Source organism: Petromyzon marinus, unplaced genomic scaffold (genome assembly GCF_048934315.1).
Source record: "Petromyzon marinus isolate PM22_M1 ecotype Great Lakes invasive population unplaced genomic scaffold, UKy_Petmar_22M1.pri1.0 PM_Scaffold_1, whole genome shotgun sequence".
In the NCBI taxonomy this organism is placed as follows: Eukaryota; Metazoa; Chordata; class Hyperoartia; order Petromyzontiformes; family Petromyzontidae; genus Petromyzon; species Petromyzon marinus.
In genome coordinates this window covers 5,393,155-5,413,693 of record NW_027423057.1, presented here as the reverse complement: position 1 = coordinate 5,413,693, position 20,539 = coordinate 5,393,155, and the positions used below count along the sequence as shown (strand labels likewise).

The 20,539-nt window shown below is 51.4% G+C and overlaps 1 long non-coding RNA gene across 1 annotated transcript; it reads left to right on the top strand.

The window, feature by feature from the left end:
* The first annotated feature begins 919 nt into the window (after positions 1-919).
* On the top strand, positions 920-15,231 carry LOC142922543 (uncharacterized). Its single transcript, XR_012940146.1, has 3 exons — positions 920-1,183; positions 13,317-13,420; positions 14,466-15,231. It is a non-coding gene; the product is annotated as an uncharacterized LOC142922543 (long non-coding RNA).
* The last annotated feature ends 5,308 nt before the right edge of the window (positions 15,232-20,539 follow it).

Below are 20,539 nucleotides of genomic sequence, written 5' to 3'. Positions count from 1 at the left end.
AAGTGCGTGACGTCATTTATGGACGGCCCCCAAGAGGTGGCACTACGCACCTACTCTGTTGACACATTCATTGTCTCATGTGTTGCTTTCTCAACTGTGGTCTGTTGAAGAATATCATGTATATTCTTGCCGACGCAGATAAAGAAACACAGGTGCTCAGATCGCTGGCTTTGCCCGAATTACAGGCCACCACGCAGCGATAAGGAGCCCGCAGCGCTGACGTAATCAAATGCAGCGATGCCGTCATCAGATGCAGCGATTACGCCATCGACTACAGCGATGACATCGATTAGTGATGACGTCATCAATTACAGTGACGACGTCAATTTCAGTGAAGAAGGCATCGAATACAGTGATGACGTCATCTATGGCAGTGATTACGTCACTGGCTTTACCCAAAAAGGGCGGAGCCAATGGCTCGGGCCTTATTGCGTCACCAAACGTCACGTGACCCCCAGGCACAGCTGCTGGGAAATGGCAGTTGACACGAGATGCTATCACCTTGGCAACGCAAACAAGGACCAACTGCCCAGAGAAAGCTTTCTCCGACTAAAATCCTTGATGAAACTCTCAATCTGTGATCTTAAACTATGAACCTCGTTACCCACGCATCAAGCGCTCAATTTAAAGTAAAAATTAAATATTTTAATAAATAATATTTTTTCTCGATGTGATCACAGTACTATATTTGTTACTTCGTATAACTCCAACGCAAGAGGTGGCGCCACTCACCTCCACTGTTGACGAATTTGGAGTCTCCAGCGTCGCTTGCATCTGCTGCCGTCTCTTGAAGAACTTCATGGCTCCTGTTGGGGGCGCAAGAGACAAACGCAGCCGCTCAGCTCGCTCGCCCTGCCGGAGTGACGTAACCCCATTGGGGTCGGAGGTGAGAGCGCAGGAAGTGACGCAATTGGCCCCGCCTACCATGGGCGGAGCCAGATCACGTGCCCCCAGGCACCCTATGGGGGCAGAGGAAGCTGCCTCCGTATCAGCCAGGGCTCAAAGTTCTCGACGCGGCTTTTGCGTCTGCGATTTGAAACTCGGAACCTCTTCACCCACGTGTCGAGAGTTCAATGTTCGAATGCAATTTAATCGAGGCCACTGTCTTGGTATGGTCCTTTGACTGTTGGTGTTTTGCCATCTTGCCCAAGCTTGGATTTGATGTTGACAAATCTACAAGAAGGTATGAGCTTGCACAGTTTGATTTTACATGACATTTATTCGTGACTTGACTACATTTTCTCAATCCTTACTCGAGTATCTTTAATTGCATTTTGTTGTTGATGCAACTGGCTAACCAACCATTCTGGACGTGTGTGAAAGAGAACGTCAAAACTCATGTAAAATACAGATTCTGATTTATCTACACGCACACGCGGAAGGCAAACGCGGGTACCTGGCCTCTATGCAGCAGACACGAGTAATTTATTATCTTTCAGGATGTTATTTAGAACTTTATTGAATGTTATGTCACCAACCAAACATCGAGCATAGCAACAAATATCATGCAACACTCCGGAGACGGACACCTCCCTTACCGACCTCACCTCATCCTCCTCACCCCTAGCCTCGTCCTCCTCACCCCTAGCCTCGTCCTCCTCACCCCTAGCCTCGTCCTCCTCACCCCTAACCCCTCACCTCGCCCTCCTCACCCCTCGTTCTCACCCCTCATCTTCTCACCTCGTTCTTCTCACCCCTCGCCTCGTCCTCACCCCCGTTCTACTCACCTCGTCCTCACCGCTCGCCTCATCCTCACCCCTCACCTCGTCCACCTCACCCGTCGTCCTCAACCCTCACCTCGTTCTCACCCCTCGCCTCTCGTTCTACTCACCTCGTCCTTAACCCTCACCTCGTTCTCACCTCATCCTCACACGGCTACCTGCACTCTTTGTAGTAGACGTGAATAATTGACTATAATTCAGATTGTTATTAATAACTTTATTACATGTTTTGTCACGAATCAAACATCACCTCCTCCTCACCCTTCACCTCGTCCTCACCCCGTCCTCGCTTCTCGCCTCGTCCTCCTCACCCCGTTCTCCTTCACCCCTCGTTCTCACCCCTCACCTCGTCCTCCTCACCCCTCACCTCGTCCTCCTCACCCCTCACCTCGTCCTCCTCAGCTCGTCCTCTTCACCCCTCCTCACCCCTCGCCTCGTCGTCCTCACCCCGTCCTCAACTCGTCCTCTTCACCCCTCGTCCTCCTCACCCCTCACCTCGTCCTCCTTACCCCTCAGCTCGTCTTCCTCACCTCGTCCTCACCCCTCACGTCGTCCGCTTGACCTTTCACCTCGTCCACACCCCTCACCTCATCCTCACCCATCACCTCGTCTTCCTCACCCCTCACCTCATCCGCTTTACCCCTCAGCTCGTCCTCCTCACCCCTCGTCCTCCTCACCCCTCATCCTCCTCACCCCTCGTCCTCCTCACCCCTCGTCCTCCTCACCCCTCGCCTCATCTTTCTCACCCCTTGTCCTCCTCACCCCTCGTCCTCCTCACCCCTCGTCCTCCTCACCCCTCGACTTCGGCACCCCTCGTCCTCCTCACCCCTCGTCCTCCTCACCCCTCGTCCTCCTCACCCCTCGTCCTCCTCACCCCTCGTTCTCTTCACTCCTCGTTCTCCTCACCCCTCTCCTCGTCCTCCTCACCCCTCGTCCTCCTCACCCCTCGCTCTCCTCACCCCTCGCTCTCTTCACCCCTCGCTCTCCTCAACCCTCACCCCCACACCTCGTTTTTCTTCTCACCCCCCGTCCTCACCCCTCGCTCGTCCACCGCACCCTGCTCCTCACCTCCTCATCCCTCGTCCTCCTCACCCCTCGTCCTCCTCACCCCTCGCTGTCCTCACGCCTCGCTCTCCTCAGCCCTCGCCTCGTCCTCCTCACCCCTCGTCCTCCTCACCCCCACACCTCGTTCTTCTTACTTCTCACCCCCGTTCTCCTCACTTCTCGTTCTCCTCACCCCTCGCTCGTCCACCGCACCCTGCTCCTCATCCTCCTCACCCCTCACCTCGTCCTCCTTACCCCTCACGTCGTCCGCTTGACCCCTCACCTCGTCCTCTTGACCCCTCACCTCGTCCTCTTGACCCCTCACCTCGTTCTCACCCCTCACCTCGTCCACATCACTTGTCCTCAATCCTCACCTCGTTCTCACCCCTCACCTCGTCCTCCTCACCCCCGCAGCTCGTTCTTCTTACTCCTCACCCCTCACTCTCCTCACCCCTCGTCCTCCTCACTCTCTTCCTCCTCACCCCTCGTCCTCCTCACCCCTCACCCCTCGTCCTCCTCACCCCTCGCCTCATCTTCCTCACCCATCGTCCTCCTCACCCCTCGTCCGCCTCACCTTTCACCTCGTCCTCCTCACCCCTCGACTCGTCCTCTCACCTCAGCTTGTCCTCCTCACCCGTCGTCGTCCTCACCGCTCACCTCGTCCTCCTCACCCCTCACCTATCCCTCGCCTCGTCCTCCTCACCCTTAGCTCGTCCTCACTCCTCGTCCTCCGCTCCCCTCGCTGTCCTCTCCATTTGCCTCGTCCTCCTCACCCCACACCTCGTTCTTCTTACCCCTCATCTTGTCCTCCTCACCACTCGACTCGTCCTACTCACCCCTCACCTCACCCTCCTCACCCCTCGTCCTCCTCACCCCTCGTCCTCCTCACCCATTGTCCTCCTCACCCATTGTCCTCCTCACCGCTCGTTCTCCTCACCCCTCGTTCTCCTCACCCCTCGGCTCGTCTTCCTCACCCCTCACCTCGTCCACCCCACTCCGCGCCTCGTCATCCTCACGCCTCGCCCACCTCACCCCTCACCTCGTCCTTCTCACCCACACCGCGTTCTTCTTACCCCTCACCTCTTCCTCCTCACCGCTCGACTCGTCCTCCGCACCCCTCACCTCCTCACCCCTCGTCCTCCTCACCCCTCGTCCTCCTCACCCCTCGTCCTCCTCACCCCTCGTCCTCCTCACCCCTCGCTCTCCTCACGCCTCGCTCTCCTCAACCCTCGTCCTCACCCCCACACCTCGTTCTTCTCACCCCCCCGTCCTCACCCCTCGCTCGTCCACCGCACCCTGCTCCTCACCTCCTCATCCCTCGTCCTCCTCACCCCTCGCTCTCCTCACCCCTCGCCTCGTCCTCCTCACCCCTCGTCCTCCTCACTCCCACACCTCGTTCTTCTTACTTCTCACCCCCCGTCCTCCTCACTTCTCGTCATCGTCACCCCTCGTCCTCCTCATCCCTCGTCCTCCTCACCCCTCGTCCTCCTCACCCCTCGTCCTCCTCACCCCTCGTCCTCCTCACCCCACACCTCGTTCTTCTTACCCCTCATCTTGTCCTCCTCACCACTCGACTCATCCTACTCACCCCTCACCTCACCTCACCCTCCTCACCCCTCGTCCTCACCCATTGTCCTCCTCACCGCTCGTTCTCCTCACCCCTCTTTCTCCTCACCCCTCAGCTCGTCTTCCTCACCCCTCACCTCGTCCACCGCACCCCGCGCCTCGTCATCCTCACGCCTCGCCCGCCTCATCCCTCACCTCGTCCTTCTCACCCACACCGCGTTCTTCATACCCCTCACCTCTTCCTCCTCACCCCTCGACTCGTCCTCACCCCTCGTCCTCCTCACCCCTCGTCCTCCTCACCCCTCGCTCTCCCCTTGCTCTCCTCACCCCTCGCTCTTCTAAACCCTCGTCCTCACCCCCACACCTCGTTTGTCTTCTCACCCCCCGTCCTCACCCCTCGCTCTCACCCCTCGCTCGTCCACCGCACCCTGCTCCTCATCCTCCTCACCCCTCGTCCTCCTCACCCCCACACCTCGTTCTTCTTACTTCTCACCCCCCGTCCTCCTCACCCCTCGTCCTCCTCACCCCTCGCTCGTCCACCGCACCCTGCTCCTCATCCTCCTCACCCCTCACCTCGTTCTCCTTACCCCTCACGTCGTCCGCTTGACCCCTCACCTCATTCTCACCCCTCACCTCGTACACCTCACTTGTCCTCAACCCTCACCTCGTTCTCACCCCTCACCTCGTCCTCACGCCCACAGCTCGTTCTTCTTACTCTTCACCCCTCACTCTCCTCACCCCTCGTCCTGCTCACCCCTCGTCCTGCTCACCCCTCGTCCTCCTCACCCCTCGTCCTCCTCACCCCTCGTCCTCCTCACCCCTCTTCTTCGGCACCCCTCGTCCTCCTCACCCCTCGTCCTCCTCACCCCTCGTCCTCCTCACCCCTCGACCTCCTCACACCTCGTCCTCACACCTCATCTCGTCCTCCTCACCCCTCACCTCCTGACCTCGTTCTTCTTACCCTTCACCTCGTCCTCACTCCTTGCCTCGTCCTCCTCACCCGCTCCTGACACGGCCAACACACACGCCCATGGCAACCTCACTTAGGGCACGGCACACCGACTTAGCATCACCCTCATTTATACCTCCACGTTTATCGGCCTCGTTCTATCGTGACGGCCAAGACGCTGGACGTTTGTGATAAAAAAAAACTTCGTAGCTCATCGGATTCCTCCTCCAGTGTACAAATAAATAAATATCACGGCTCTGATCTCTTTGCGGCGCCGCAGTGGCGTTCATCACTCGCCGCCTCCCCATGGCACGACTACGACGCCCTCTGTTGGACGCTGTGTGTCATCAACATTGTTGCCTGTGATTACACTCAACACATCGTTGTTGTTGTTGTAAGTGATTACACTCAACACAACGTCGTTGTGTGTAATTACACTCAACACAACGTCGTTGTGAGTGATTACACTCAACACAATGTCGTTTTGAGTGATTACACTCAACACAACGTTGTTGTTTGTGATTACACTCAACACAACGTCGTTGCGTCTCATCAATATTTTTGTGTGTGATTACACACACAACAACGTTGTGTTTAATCACACAACAATGTTGCGTGTAATCACTCACATATTGAGTGATTACACACTCGGCGTGTGTCTGTAGCAGTTGTACGTGTGCCACTTGTCGTAGATGTTCGCGGTTTGGTTCCAGCGGCCGCCCTGTTTAATGCTACAGGCGTGTTCACCGCAAAGACACCATGTGCCGTCTGCTTCAGTGGACGTTGAAGATCCCAGCGTCATGGACCAGATTAACCGAATTAAATACAATTGCCCGCAAATTACCCAGTTGGAATATACTGTGCCTAGTAATCATTACTGGGAAATGTGGTAGAACCCTCCTGAAAAGAGCCAGTAGGGCTATCCTGGGTAAAACTGACCACCCACCCCCTCGTGTGGCATGCTAGCCTTAATAGGTGCTCGCTAACAGCACTTATTTATCGAACAGACTGTTAAATGAAGGGACTGTGTCTTCATTTCAGTCCGTGACTGTGTAACCTGGTACATAAGGCTGCCGCGGTGGTGGGATGTTAACTCCTTCACCTGGTATGCAATAGGTCGTGGGTTCGATCCGGACCCTGACGCCTGTATATTTGGAGTTTGCATGTCTCTCTCTCTCCCGTGGTCGCGTGGATTGTTCTCCAGGTCTTCCATTTTTTCACTCCATATTTAGAAACATGCGTTTAGAGCAGGAGTCTCAAACTCAACTTACCTGGGGGCCGCTGGAGGTAGAGTCTGGGTGAGGCTGGGCCGCATCAAGTATTCCAAAAAAAAGTGCAACTGATCCAATCTTCTCAATCTTTATTAATAACAGTTCAGAACATGAACGGTTCTTCAGAACATAGGCTTCTCTTACCTACTCCATGCTTCCAGAGACCTGGCAGCGCTTCCTCTTCTTACACAGCTGAGCCACATTTGGCTTGAGGGAGGAAGCAATTGAGACCCTCAGTATGGCTTGAAATGCTCATCAGTAAGTTTGGACCTGTACTTTGACTTATTAAAGTTCATGGTGCAAAAGAGCTTTTCACACAGATATGTGCTCCCAAAAAGGCACATGGTCCGCTTGAACATCCTGGAAAGCTCAGGGAAGGTGGGGGTGATATATTTACATGTTTTTATCCCAATACCTGAGTATTTGGGATCTTATTTAGTATGCCCTTGCTATATATTCTGAGAGGTATTTGAAAACTTTATCATTGTTCATGCTTTTTTTTGAGCACTAAGTTTTTCTTATCATTATTAAATTCATCAATCGTGTTCTCTCTCAGGTGTTTATACCTTTCACATTCATAAATAAAGTGATCTAGATTTTCTTCTTTTTGTTCACATCCTACATATCCTTCTGCTCTACCGAATCTCTCTGGATGCCATTGAGCTAACTCTGGTGTCCATGTTACTCCATCTGTCTTAATTCTTAACATCAAGTGCATTGTCTCATGTTTTATATCTTTTAATTTCTTGCTCTTTTTGATTAAATTGTTCTTGGTAAATTATTTTCTTTTGCGATTGCACATATCTGTCCTTTTTCCTTTTCTTTGTTTCTCTTGTAATAATAATCTATAACTTCTTTATAATATTCAGGTTCTAACCAACATTTGGCTTTTGTTCTTGCCACCCATCTCATGCTATTTGCTATCCATGTAATTATTTTCCCTTTCCTATTGCAACACTCTGTTGTCTTTATTAGGTCACTGATTACACTTGTTGAGTCCGCCCACTTCCTAAGTCCTCCTGTACCTTGCACTGGGTGACAGGATATATTTTCCTTCCACTTGGTGTCACTCCGGAATCACGTTTCAACCAAGTGACTAACGTTGCTAATTCGCGTTGGCTAACTTGTCAACAAACACCGGAAGCTGGCACGAGCCTGAGCTATGGTAAAAAATATAACAATTAAAAAATAAATAAAAAGTTGATGTCAAATAGTGGGCCAGAAAATATCGTTCCGCGGGCCACAATTGGCTTGCGGGCCGCGAGTTTGAGACCCCTGGTTTAGAGTATTTTACTGCTATAAATTTCCACAAGATGAGCCACTCCGTTAAAACTAACATTTGTGACCAGATCGCTTATTAAAAAGAGCTATATGGCTCACTTACCTGGTAAAATAAAAAGTTACATTTCAAATAATCACCACGGTAATGTGTTACCCACACGACCTTGAACTTGAGGCATCGCGCAGAACGCGGCATGCAGTGTGGGGTTAGCTGGGTGGTGCAGGGAGCTGCTACTACTTGCAGAGGGGGGCGGGGCAGGGGGGGACTGAGTCCTCTTGCATAATTGACTTGCGGATTGACCGATGCATAGACGAAAAGATAGCACGTGAATGAATGAGTGTACGGCTGGACTGCAAATGAATGGACAATATTCTTCATCGCCATTTTAAAAAAACTTTACATTGTAATCCATCACCCTGTACATCTGCTGAACCAACGTATCCTACAGCAGCATATGAGTGTGTTTTCATACATTGCCTGAGTGTGTGTTTCTTGCGTATGATCGGTATGTGTTTTACGCATGATCCATATTTGATATCACACAAGATATTTGCCTGTTTTTCTAATGATCTGCACGTGTTTCACGCAATAATCTCTGGGTTTCACAAATGTTCTGTGTGGGTGGCCGGGTCCACCCTCAGCTGCCTTTTTCTCCCGAGTTGCGATGTGTACGCATCGTACCAGATACTAATTTATGGCTGAACCGACCTCTCGAGATCCAGGACGCAGTGGTGATGGTGGCTGTAAGCGGGACTCGAGCTCGGGTCGCCTCGTCCTCCTCACCCCTCACCTCGTCCTTCTCATCCCTCAGCTCGTATTCTTCACCCCTCACCTCGTCCTCCTCACCCCTCACCTCGTCCTTCTCATCCCTCAGCTCGTATTCTTCACCCCTCACCTCGCCCTCACTTCGTCCTCTTCACCCCTTACCTCGTCCTCGCCTCGTCATCTTTACCCCTTAGCTCATCCTCCTCACCCTCACCTCGTCCTTCTCTAACCCCTCGCTCTCCTCACCTCGTCCTCACCCATCACCTCGTCCTCCTCACCCATTGCCTCGTCCTCCTCACCCCTCACCTCGTCCTCCTCACCCCTCACCTCGTCCTCCTCAGCTCGTCCTCTTCACCTCACCCCTCGCCTCGTCCTCCTCACCCCTCGTTCTCCTCACCCCTCGCCTCGTCCTCCTCACCCCTCGTTCTCCTCACCCCTCGCCTCGTACTCACCCCTCACTTCATCCTCCTCACCCCTCACTTCGTCCTCCTCACCCCTCACCTCGTCCTCGCCTCGTCCTCCTCACCCCTTGCCTCGTCATCTTTACCCCTCAGCTCATCCTCCTCACCCTCATCTCGTCCTCCTCACCCCCATCTCGTCCTCCTCACCCCTCACCTCGTCCTCCTCAGCTCGTCCTCTTCACCCCTCGTCCTCCTCACCTCGTCTTCCTCACCTCGTCCTCACCCCTCAGGTCGTCCACTTGACCTTTCACCTCGTCCACACCCCTCACCTCATCCTCACCCATCACCTCGTCTTCCTCACCCCTCAGCTCATCCGCTTTACCCCTCAGCTCGTCCTCCTCACCCCTCGTCCTCCTCACCCCTCAGCTCGTCTTCCTCACCCCTCACCTCGTCCTCCTCACCCCTCGACTCGTCCTTCTCACCCCTCATCCTCCTCACCCCTCGTCCTCCTCACCCCTCGTCTTCCTCACCCCTCACCTCGTCCTCCTCACCCCTCGTCCTCCTCACCCCTCGACTCGTCCTCCTCACCCCTCGTCCTCCTCACCCCTCGTCCTCCTCACCCCTCGTCCTCCTCACCCCTCGTCCTCCTCACCCCTCGACTCGTCCTCCTCACCCCTCGTCCTCCTCACCCCTCGTCCTCCTCACCCCTCGTCCACCTCACCCCTCGTTCTCTTCACTCGTTCTCCTCACCCCTCTCCTCGTCCTCCTCACACCTCATCTCGTCCTCACCCCTCACCTCCTGACCTCGTTCTTCTTACCCTTCACCTCGTCCTCCTCACCCCTTGCCTCGTCCTCCTCACCCGCTCCTGACACGGCCAACACACACGCCCATGGCAACCTCACTTAGGGCACGTCACACCGACTTAGCATCACCCTCATTTATACCTCCACGTTTATCGGCCTCGTTCTGTCGTGACGGCCAAGACGCTGGACGTTTGTGATAAAAAAAACTTCGTAGCTCATCGGATTCCTCCTCCAGTGTACAAATAAATATCACGGCTCTGATCTCTTTGCGGCGCCGCAGTGGCGTTCATCACTCGCCGCCTCCCCATGGCACGACTACGACGCCCTCTGTTGGACGCTGTGTGTCATCAACATTGTTGCCTGTGATTACACTCAACACAACGTTGTTGTTGTAAGTGATTACACTCAACACAACGTCGTTGTTAGTGATTACACTAAACACAACGTCGTTGTTAGTGATTACACTAAAAACAACGTCGTTGTTAGTGATTACACTAAACACAACGTCGTTGTGTGTAATTACACTCAACACAACGTCGTTGTGAGTGATTACACTCAACACAATGTCGTTTTGAGTGATTACACTCAACACAATGTCGTTTTGAGTGATTACACTCAACACAACGTTGTTGTTTGTGATTACACTCAACACAACGTCGTTGCGTCTCATCAATATTTTTGTGTGTGATTACACACACAACAACGTTGTGTTTAATCACACAACAATGTTGTGTGTAATCACTCACATATTGAGTGATTACACACTCGGCGTGTGTCTGTAGCAGTTGTACGTGTGCCGCTTGTCGTAGATGTTCGCGGTTTGAATCCAGCGGCCGCCCTGTTTAATGCTACAGGCGTGTTCACCGCAAAGGCACCATGTGCCGTCTGCTTCAGTGGACGTTGAAGATCCCAGCGTCATGGACCAGATTAACCGAATTAAATACAATTGCCCGCAAATTACCCAGTTGGAATATACTGTGCCTAGTAATCATTGCTGGGAAATGTGGTAGAACCCTCCTGAAAAGAGCCAGTAGGGCTATCCTGGGTAAAACTGACCACCCACCCCCTCGTGTGGCATGCTAGCCTTAATAGGTGCTCGCTAACAGCACGTATTTATCGAACAGACTGTTAAATGAAGGGACTGTGTCTTCATTTGAGTCCGTGACTGTGTAACCTGGTACATAAGGGTGCCGCGGTGGTGGGATGTTAACTCCTTCACCTGGTATGCAAGAGGTCGTGTGGTCGATCCGGACCCTGACGCCTGTATATTTGGAGTTTGCATGTCTCTCTCTCTCCCGTGGTCGCGTGGATTGTTCTCCAGGTCTTCCAGTTTTCCCCTCCATATTTAGAAACATGCGTTCAGAGCAGGAGTCTCAAACTCAACTTGGGGGCCGCTGGAGGTAGAGTCTGGGTGAGGCTGGGCCGCATCAAGTATTACAAAAAAAGTGCAAGTAATCCAATCTTCTCAATCTTTATTAATAACAGTTCAGAACATGAACGGTTCTTCAGAACATAGGCTTCTCTTACCTACTCCATGCTTCCAGAGACCTGGCAGCGCTTCCTCTTCTTACACAGCTGAGCCACATTTGGCTTGAGGGAGGAAGCAATTGAGACCCTCAGTATGGCTTGAAATGCTCATCAGTAAGTTTGGACCTGTACTTTGACTTATTAAAGTTCATGGTGCAAAAGAGCTTTTCACACAGATATATGCTCCCAAAAAGGCACATGGTCCGCTTGAACATCCTGGAAAGCTCAGGGAAGGTGGGGGTGATATATTTACATGTTTTTATCCCAATACCTGAGTATTTGGGATCTTATTTAGTATGCCCTTTCTATATATTCTGAGAGGTATTTGAAAACTTTATCATTGTTCATGCTTTTTTGAGCACTTCGTTTTTCTTATCATTATTTAATTCATCAATCGTGTTCTCTCTCAGGTGTTTATACCTTTCACATTCATAAATAAAGTGATCTAGATTTTCTTCTTTTTGTTCACATCCTACATATCCTTCTGCTCTAACGAATCTCTCTGGATGCCATTGAGCTAACTCTGGTGTCCATGTTACTCCACCTGTCTTAATTCTTAACATCAAGTGCATTGTCTCATGTTTTATATCTTTTAATTTCTTGCTCTTTTTGATTAAATTGTTCTTGGTAAATTATTTTCTTTTGCGATTGCACATATCTGTCCTTTTTCCTTTTCTTTGTTTCTCTTGTAATAATAATCTATAACTTCTTTATAATATTCAGGTTCTAACCAACATTTGGCTTTTGTTCTTGCCACCCATCTCATGCTATTTGCTATCCATGTAATTATTTTCCCTTTCCTATTGCAACACTCTGTTGTCTTTATTAGGTCACTGATTACACTTGTTGAGTCCGCCCACTTCCTAAGTCCTCTGTACCTTGCACAGGGTGACAGGATATATTTTCCTTCCACTTGGTGTCACTCCGGAATCACGTTTCAACCAAGTGACTAACGTTGCTAATTCGCGTTGGCTAACTTGTCAACAAACACCGGAAGCTGTCACGAGCCTGAGCTATGGTAAAAAAATATAATAAATATAAATAAATAAATAATTGGTGGCAAAATAGTGGGCCACAAAATATCGTTCCGCGGGCCACAATTGGCCTGCGGGCCGCGAGTTTGAGACCCCTGGTTTAGAGTATTTTACTGCTATAAATTTCCACAAGATGAGCCACTCCGTTAAAACTAACATTTGTGACCAGATCGCTTCTTAAAAAGAGCTATATGGCTCACTTACCTGGTAAAATAAAAAGTTACATTTCAAATAATCACCACGGTAATGTGTTACCCACACGACCTTGAACTTGAGGCATCGCGCAGAACGCGGCATGCAGTGTGGGGTTAGCTGGGTGGTGCAGGGAGCTGCTACTACTTGCAGAGGGGGGCGGGGCAGGGGGGGACTGAGTCCTCTTGCATAATTGACTTGCGGATTGACCGATGCATAGACGAAAAGATAGCACGTGAATGAATGAGTGTACGGCTGGACTGCAAATGAATGGACAATATTCTTCATCGCCATTTTAAAAAAACTTTACATTGTAATCCATCACCCTGTACATCTGCTGAACCAACGTATCCTACAGCAGCATATGAGTGTGTTTTCATACATTGCCTGAGTGTGTGTTTCTTGCGTATGATCGGTATGTGTTTTACGCATGATCCATATTTGATATCACGCAAGATATTTGCCTGTTTTTCTAATGATCTGCACGTTTTTCACGCATAATCTCTGGGTTTCACAAATGTTCTGTGTGGGTGGCCGGGACCACCCTGAGCTACCTTTTTCTCCCGAGTTGCGATGTGTACACATCGTACCAGATACTAATTTAAGGCTGAACCGACCTCTCGAGATCCAGGACGTACTGGTGATGGTGGCTGTAAGCGGGAATCGAGCTCGGGTCGCCGGATTCATTGTTGCGCAGCGTGCTAAACCCACACGCTCACAGACAGGACTCCAGCTCATCCACCTCGCGCACCTTTGCCAGGAACTTCCAATTGTGGAGCGACGAGCAAATGAAGCGACCCGACCTCCCCTCGGGATACGATGGCTGGCAGGTGGTTGAAGCTATCCGGCAGGAAGCGAGTGCAGGTAACGCTCACCTGAGCGTTGCGAGGCGTGCCCCGCAGGTGGTATCACGTGGGACGATGGATGTGCGACCACGCTATGGCCCTTTCACGATTCCGCTGCTGTATGGGGACCGCCACAACCTAGCGGATCGTTGCGGTGTATTTGACCATACTTCACCACGCTGGTTGGTTGCAGGTGTGGGGAGCGGCACAGTGCAAGGGTTCATGTTGCTGGACTGCCCCTTTTCTGATCATGTGACCCTTGCCAGATTAATTCTGCAAATGCGCAATCGCCGAGCCATGCGACAGCATCCCCGGTTTGCCACGTGTAGCTCTTGTAGACGATGACAACAAACACGCACCCTGCTCTACGGAGCCTGACAGCAGTCATGATGGTGGTGGTTTGCGTGGTACCTTACCATCAGACAAAAAAACTAAACAATTTTGTATTTTACCCGGTAAAGCTCACTGAGCTACATAGATGTTTCTCTGAAGCGACCTGGCTATCACAAATGATAACTCAACGAAGTGGCTTATCACGCGGAAATGTATTCTAGCCTCGATATTACAGCTGAATACAAATCCTCTGAGGGTACCCACGAGCCCTGGCAGCAAGGGGGCAGTTGGCAGATGGTAAGGGGCCAAGGAGCAAGGGGGAGGATGGAGAAGGGCAGTGGGGAGTGGAGCAGTGGTGTGGCACGTTCGAGTGATGCAAATATTAACTGATTTGTATTGAATACAACTAGAACAATTTACACCGGTGCGTTGATCGATATGATGTTGGTTATAATGTTAACGATAATTATGTTGAGATTAGGATATGCAGGAGATAGTGAATATAATGATAATGTCTCTACGCATGGTGATGGTAGAGATCTATTAATCTGGTGATGATGTAATGATGATGGCTTGGCAAGTTGAAGATGGTGATGATAGTGCTCCTGCTGGTGGTGGTAATTCAGATGATGATTATGATGCTGCGACTTGCTGTAGCTGCTTATAATAATAATGATGCTGCATTTGCTGCTGACGATGATGATCCCCCCCACCCTCGTCCACCTCCGCAGGTTTAGAGGATCGCCGCATGGTGGTGCAAGCACTGAGCCTGCTGAAGCGCGGGAGTGCGGAGAGGCGACCCCGCGAGATGGAATCAGGAGGGACAGGGTCCTCCTGGGGGGATATCGTGAGCGGCGCAGGGGGTCCTAGCGGGGTCGAGAGGGGAGGAGACACAGCGGATGGACACCTCATTGTTCCCCCCGACGGGGACCCTAATGGGGCCCCAGTGGGCGGGGACTCGGGTGGGAGATAACGGCCGAGGTTCGCGTGGCGAGAACAAACGCGCGACCCCGTGTGCGCGTGAGCGTGCGGGGCCACGAGGGCACGTACACGGGACCCAACCTCGGCGGGTTCGAGGAGGAGGAGGCCCTCCTGGAGCTTGGACTGCACTGAGGCTTGAGACGGAGGTAGGTGGCTGAGGGGTTGGGTGAGCGACAGGTTGGGTGAGTGAAGGAGGCATTGATTGATTGCGTGGGTAGAGGGTGAGTGGGTAATGTTGAGTGAGCGGGTGTATGTGGTTGAGTTAGTTGGTAGGTGGCCGAGTGGGCGAATGTGGGAGGTTGAGGGTGTGAATGAATGGTTGGATGAGAGAGTGGGTTGGTGAGTAGGTGGGTGAGTGTGGGAGGTCGAGTGGGTGAGTGAGGGGGGTCGAGTGGGTGAGTGAGACGGATGGTGAGTGGGTGGGGGAGTTTGAGTGGGTGAGTGGATGCATGGGTGATTTGGTAAGTGCATTGTTAATTGTGTAAATGGCTCGGTGAGTCAGTGAGTGCGTGCATGGGTGGGTAAGTGAGAGGATGAGTGGGTTGGGGAGTGCGTGAGTGGGTTGGGGAGTGCATAAGTGGGTGGGGGAGTGAGTGGGGGAGCGAGTGGGTGGGTTAGTGATTTAATCAATCATCGTGTGATTGAATGGCTGAACGGAGGGGTAGGTGAATGAGTGTTTGTGGTTTAGTGAGTGTGTGTGTGGATGAGTTGGTGGGTGAGTGGATGATTGTGGGAGGTTGAGGGGGTGAGTGGATGTGTAATTTAATGGTTGTATGGGTGGGTGAGCGTGGGAAGTTAAGTGGCTGTGTGAATGAGTGAAGGGGTGGGTGAGTTGAGTGGGTAGGTTGTTGGATAATTGGGGTGAGTGAGTGGGTGAATTATTGGGTGGCTGAGTGGGTGTGCGGGTGAGTTAGGGGGTGGGTCAGTATGGGTGGATGGGTGATGGAGTCGGTGATTGAGTTTGTAAATTGAGTGGGTGATTGAGTAGTAGGGTGAGAGTGGGAGGTTGGGTGGGTGGAGGTGAGGGGTTGCGTGAGTGAGGGGTTGGGTGAGTTGGTGGGTGGGTGAATGAGTGGATTGATCAGTTAGTGTGTGGTTGAGTGGGTGGTTGTCTGAGTGGGTGAGAAGATGGGTCGTTGAGTGAGTGGATGGGTTATAGATTAAGTGGGTGGTTGTGTGATTGATTGGCTGAGCAAAGGGGTGAATTAGTGGATTTGTGTGGTGGAGTTACTGGTTAGGTGGGTGAGTGCATGAGTGTGGGAGGTTGAGAGTTCGTTGGTGAGTGTTTGAGTTAGATATTGAGTTGGTGGTTATGTGATTGAGTAGGTGAGCGGAGGATTGGGTGAGTGAATAGATGTTTATGTTTGAGTTAGTGGGTGGGTGATTGGATGAGTGGGTGGGTGATTGGATGAGTGGGAGGGTAATTGGATGAGTGGGAGATTTAAATGGTGAGTGAATGGGTGATTGAATGCTTGGATGGGGGGTGAGTGATTGAATTGGTGGGTACGAGATTGAGTGGGTGGCTGGGTGAGTGGGTGAGATGATGGGTGGGTTAGTGAGGTGATGATGGGTGGGTTAGTTGATGTGTGAGTGGGTGGGTTAGAGATTCAGTGGGAGGGAGGGTGGGTGAGTGGTTACGTGGCTCGTGGGTGAGTAGCTCGGTGGCTGGTTGAATTGGTGAGTTAATTTGTGCGTGATTGATTTGGTGAATGGGTGAGTGAGTGGATGGATGAGGGAATGGATGAGTGAGACGGTGAGTGCGTTGGTGAGTGATTGAGTTAGTGGGTACGAGATTGGATGACCGTGGAAGGTTGGGTTGGTGAGTGAGTGGATGGATGTGAGAGGTTCAGTGGGTGAGTTATTGCGGTTAAGTATGGAGGGGGTGGGTAAGTGAAGGGGTGGTTCAGTGAGTGGGTGAGTGAGTGGATGGTTGGTGAGTGAGTGGGGTGAGTGAATGCGTGGGTGAGCAAGTGAATGAGTTGGTGAGTGGTTGTGTGAGTAGTGGGTGAGTGGGTGGTGAGTGAGTGGATATTTGTGGGTGATTTAGTCGGTGGGTGATTTGGTGAGTATGGGAGCTTGAAGCAGTGAATGGTTAGGTGAGTGAGGGGTGGGTGAGTGAGTAGATGAATTAATTAGTTAGTGGGAGCACTCGTGGGTGGGTGAGTGAGTGGGTGAGAAATTGAGTCAGTTGGTGGGTGGGTGGTTCCGTGGGTAGTGCGTCTTGGGTGAGTAGGTCAGTGGCTCGGTGAGTTCCTGAATTAATGGGTGGGTTAGTGAGTTGATGGGTGAGTGAGTGGGAAAGCGCATTGGTAAGTGTGAGGGTGAGTGGGTGGGTGGTTGCATGAGTGTGGTTTAGATATTTTAGTGGGTGGCTTTTTGAGTGGATGAGTTCGAGTGGGTCAGTGGTTGCGTTAGTGGGTGGTTGAGCTAGTGGGTTAGAAATTGAATGGGTGGCAGAGTGAGTGAGTCCTGGGTGAGTTAATGAGTTGGTGGGTCGGTCAGTGGGTGAGTGTCTGGATGGGTGATTGAGTAAGTCGGTGAGTGAGGAGTTGGGTGAGTGATGGGTTGGGTATGTGTGTTTTTGGTTCGCGAGTTTGTGGGTGAGTGGGTCAGTTCTTGGTTGGGTGAGTGAGTTCGTTGGTGAGTGTTTGAGTTAGTATGTTGGTGGGTGAGTGTGTAGTTTAGTGAGTGAGTGATTTAGAGATTAAGTGGGTCATAGGGTGAGTGGGTGGGTGAGCAAGTGGGTAACTGAGTGAGTGGTTGGGTGGGTCGGTGAGTTGTTGACTGAATGGGGTCAGAAAGTAGGTGAGTCAGTGAATGGGTGAGTGACTGCTGGGTGGGTAAGTTAATGTGGGAGGTTGAGTGGGTAAGTTAGCTTGTGAGTGATTGGGTGAGTCAAAGAGTGGGGCGCTACGGTGGTGAAATGTTCACTAGCTCGCCTAGTATACATGAGGTTGTGGATTCGATTGCGATCCTGCCGCCTGTATATTTGGAGTTCGCATGTTCTCCGCCTGGTCGTGTGGATTTTGCTCCGGGTCCTTTCCGCTGCATTTAGAATCAACATGCCTTTTGAGGATTTGGCTGCAATAAATGTATGTGATAAGCCACTTCGTTTATCTATCATTTGTAGCCAGGCCGATTCTGAAAAGGGTCTATATAGCTCAATGGGCCTTACCTGGTGAAATAAAAAGTAGTATATTTTAGGGGGTGGGTGGCTGGTTGGGTCGGTAGGTCGGTTAGAGGTTGAGTGGGCGGCAGGGTGAGTGGGTGGCAGGGTGAGTGGGTGAGTAGGTAAGTAGCTGGGTGAGCGGGTGGACTGGTGAGTGTGCGAGTTAGAGATTGAGTGGGTGGATGGGTGGGTGTGTAAGTGGATGCGTCGGTAAGTGGTTGAGTTGGTGGCAAGGTGCGGGTTTTTGAGTGGGTGGGTGTTTGAGTGGGTAGGTGGCTGAATGGGTGGGTGAGTGGGTGACTGAGTCAAGAAAGTGGAGCGCCATGGTGGTGAGATATTAACTACCTCGCCTTTTGTACAGGAGGTTGTGGGTTCGATCTCGATTATGACGCCTGTATATTTGGAGTGTGCATGTTCTCCTTGTGGTTGCATGGAATTTTCTGCGAGTCCTCCGGGTTTTCTCTCCATATTTAGAAACATGCATTTCGAGGTTTTGGCTGTTCTCGAACTCACCCACTCAACTACTAAAGCCACCCACCAACCCACTCACAAACCCGCTCACCCTACCATGCACTCAATTTCTAATCAACGCACTCACGCACACACCCACTCACTCAACCACTCATCCACGCACCCACCTACACACGCACTCACTAACTTATTTGAGCAGTCATTTGTGGCCGCGTCGCTTATGAAAAAATCTATATAGCTCCGTGGGCCTTTCCTGGTAAAATTAAAATAGTTTAACATGTAGGCTTTCGCGACCAATATTATTCATAATAAAGGTTTTTGGGTTAGATCGCGTTTATTTATAAATGTGTCGTAACCCTCCACCACCCGACACGGCCAATCAGCAAAAAAAGTGTCACGTTGACAAAAGACAAATAGTGAATTATTTGTCTTTTGTCAACGTGACACTTTTTTTTGCTGATTGGCCGTGTCGGGTGGTGGAGGGTTACGACACATTTATAAATAAACGCGATCTAACCCAAAAACCTTTATTATGAAAATTAAAATAGTTAAATTTTAGTTTACAGTTGGGTGAGTGGGCGGTGAGTGCGTCGGTCGGTGAGTGAATGGGTGGTTAAGTAAGTAGGTGAGGGGCTGGGTGAGTTGTTGGGAGATTGAGTGGGTCACAGTGTGAGTGGGTGGGTTGGAGCGTGAGTTGGTCACTGAGTGAGTGGGTGGGTGAGGTGAGTGGGTGGGTAGGTTGGGTGGTTGGGTGGGTGGGTGAGTGCGTTAGTGAGTGCATGTGTAGGTGGGTGCGTGGATGAGTGGTTGAGTGAGTGAGTGGGTGTGTGCGTGAGTGCGTTGATTAGAAATTGAGTGCATGGCAGGGTGAGCGGGTTTGTGAGTGGGTTGGTGGGTGTCTTTAGTAGTTGAGTGGGTGAGTTCGAGAATTGTACGCCACTGTGGCGAGATGTTAGCTACGTCGCCTGGTATTTTGGAGTTCGTAGGTTCCATCCCAACCCTGATGCTTGCATATTTGGGGTTTGCATGTGCTCTATGGTCACGTGGATTTCGACTCCACATTTAGAAACATTCATTTATCGGATTTGGCTGCTATACATTACTATGTGATAGGCCACTTAGTGAAGCTCTCATTTGTGGCCAGGTTACTTTGGAAAAATATTTTATATAGCGCTGTGGGTCTTACCTGGTAACTTAAAAAATAGTTGAATTTAGTCAGTTTGGATTAGCGAGTAGGTGGAATGTTGAGTGCGTGGGTTAGAGATTGATTTTGTGGCAGGGTGAGTGGCTGGGTGAGTTTGTGATTGGTTGGGTGGGTGAGTGTGTGAGTTAGACATTGAGTTGGTGGATGGGTGGGTGTGTGAGGGAGTGAATAGGTGACCTGGTGGGTGAGTGGATTGTTGAGTGAGTGGGTTGTTGAGTTAGGGAGTGGGTGGGCTGGTAAGTGGGTTGGTGAATTAGTTTGTGGGTGTGTGGGTGAGTCAGTCGGTTAGAGATTGATTTGGTTAGTGTGTTGAGGAGTTCCCGACGACGACTCGGAGACGGCTTGAAGGTAAGGGCTTTCGCCAAAGGTTTATTAAGTATATTATAATAACACAAAGGGTGTGACAACTTCCCAGGGGTTAGGGGTCCTACACTAAGTCCTAGTCCAGCCCGGCTACCTCCAGTCTCTTTCCCTCGAGTCGGATGGGGGAACTTGCCAACCCCACCGACCGGGAAGAGCAGCACCTCCTACGGCTACCACCGGCTTCACTCCTGACTCTTCGTCGATCCCTCTCTACCCCTGGTTCCCTCTCCACCCTTCTCACTCTACCCGTTCCCACAGTGACCCCGGTTTCGTCACGGGGTCCCCCTTAAATACTAGAGGAGACATGACGTCATCGAGCCGCCCAGCACGCATGACGCCACGTTCCGTGACGTCATCGCACTAGACGGCACACATGACGTCACGTCCCAATTTTACTCTACAAGTGGTTTGTGTGTGGGTGGGTGGGTGTTTGAGTGGGTGGTTGAGTTAAAGATTGGAATGTCAAGGTGGCAAAATTTTAAGAACCTCGCCTGGATATTTAGAGTTTGCACGTTCTCCCCCGTGGTTGCATGGAATTTTCTCTGGGTACTCCAGGTTGTCCCTCCACATTTAGAAACATGCATTTATAGACTTTGACTGCTATAACGTTCTATGTG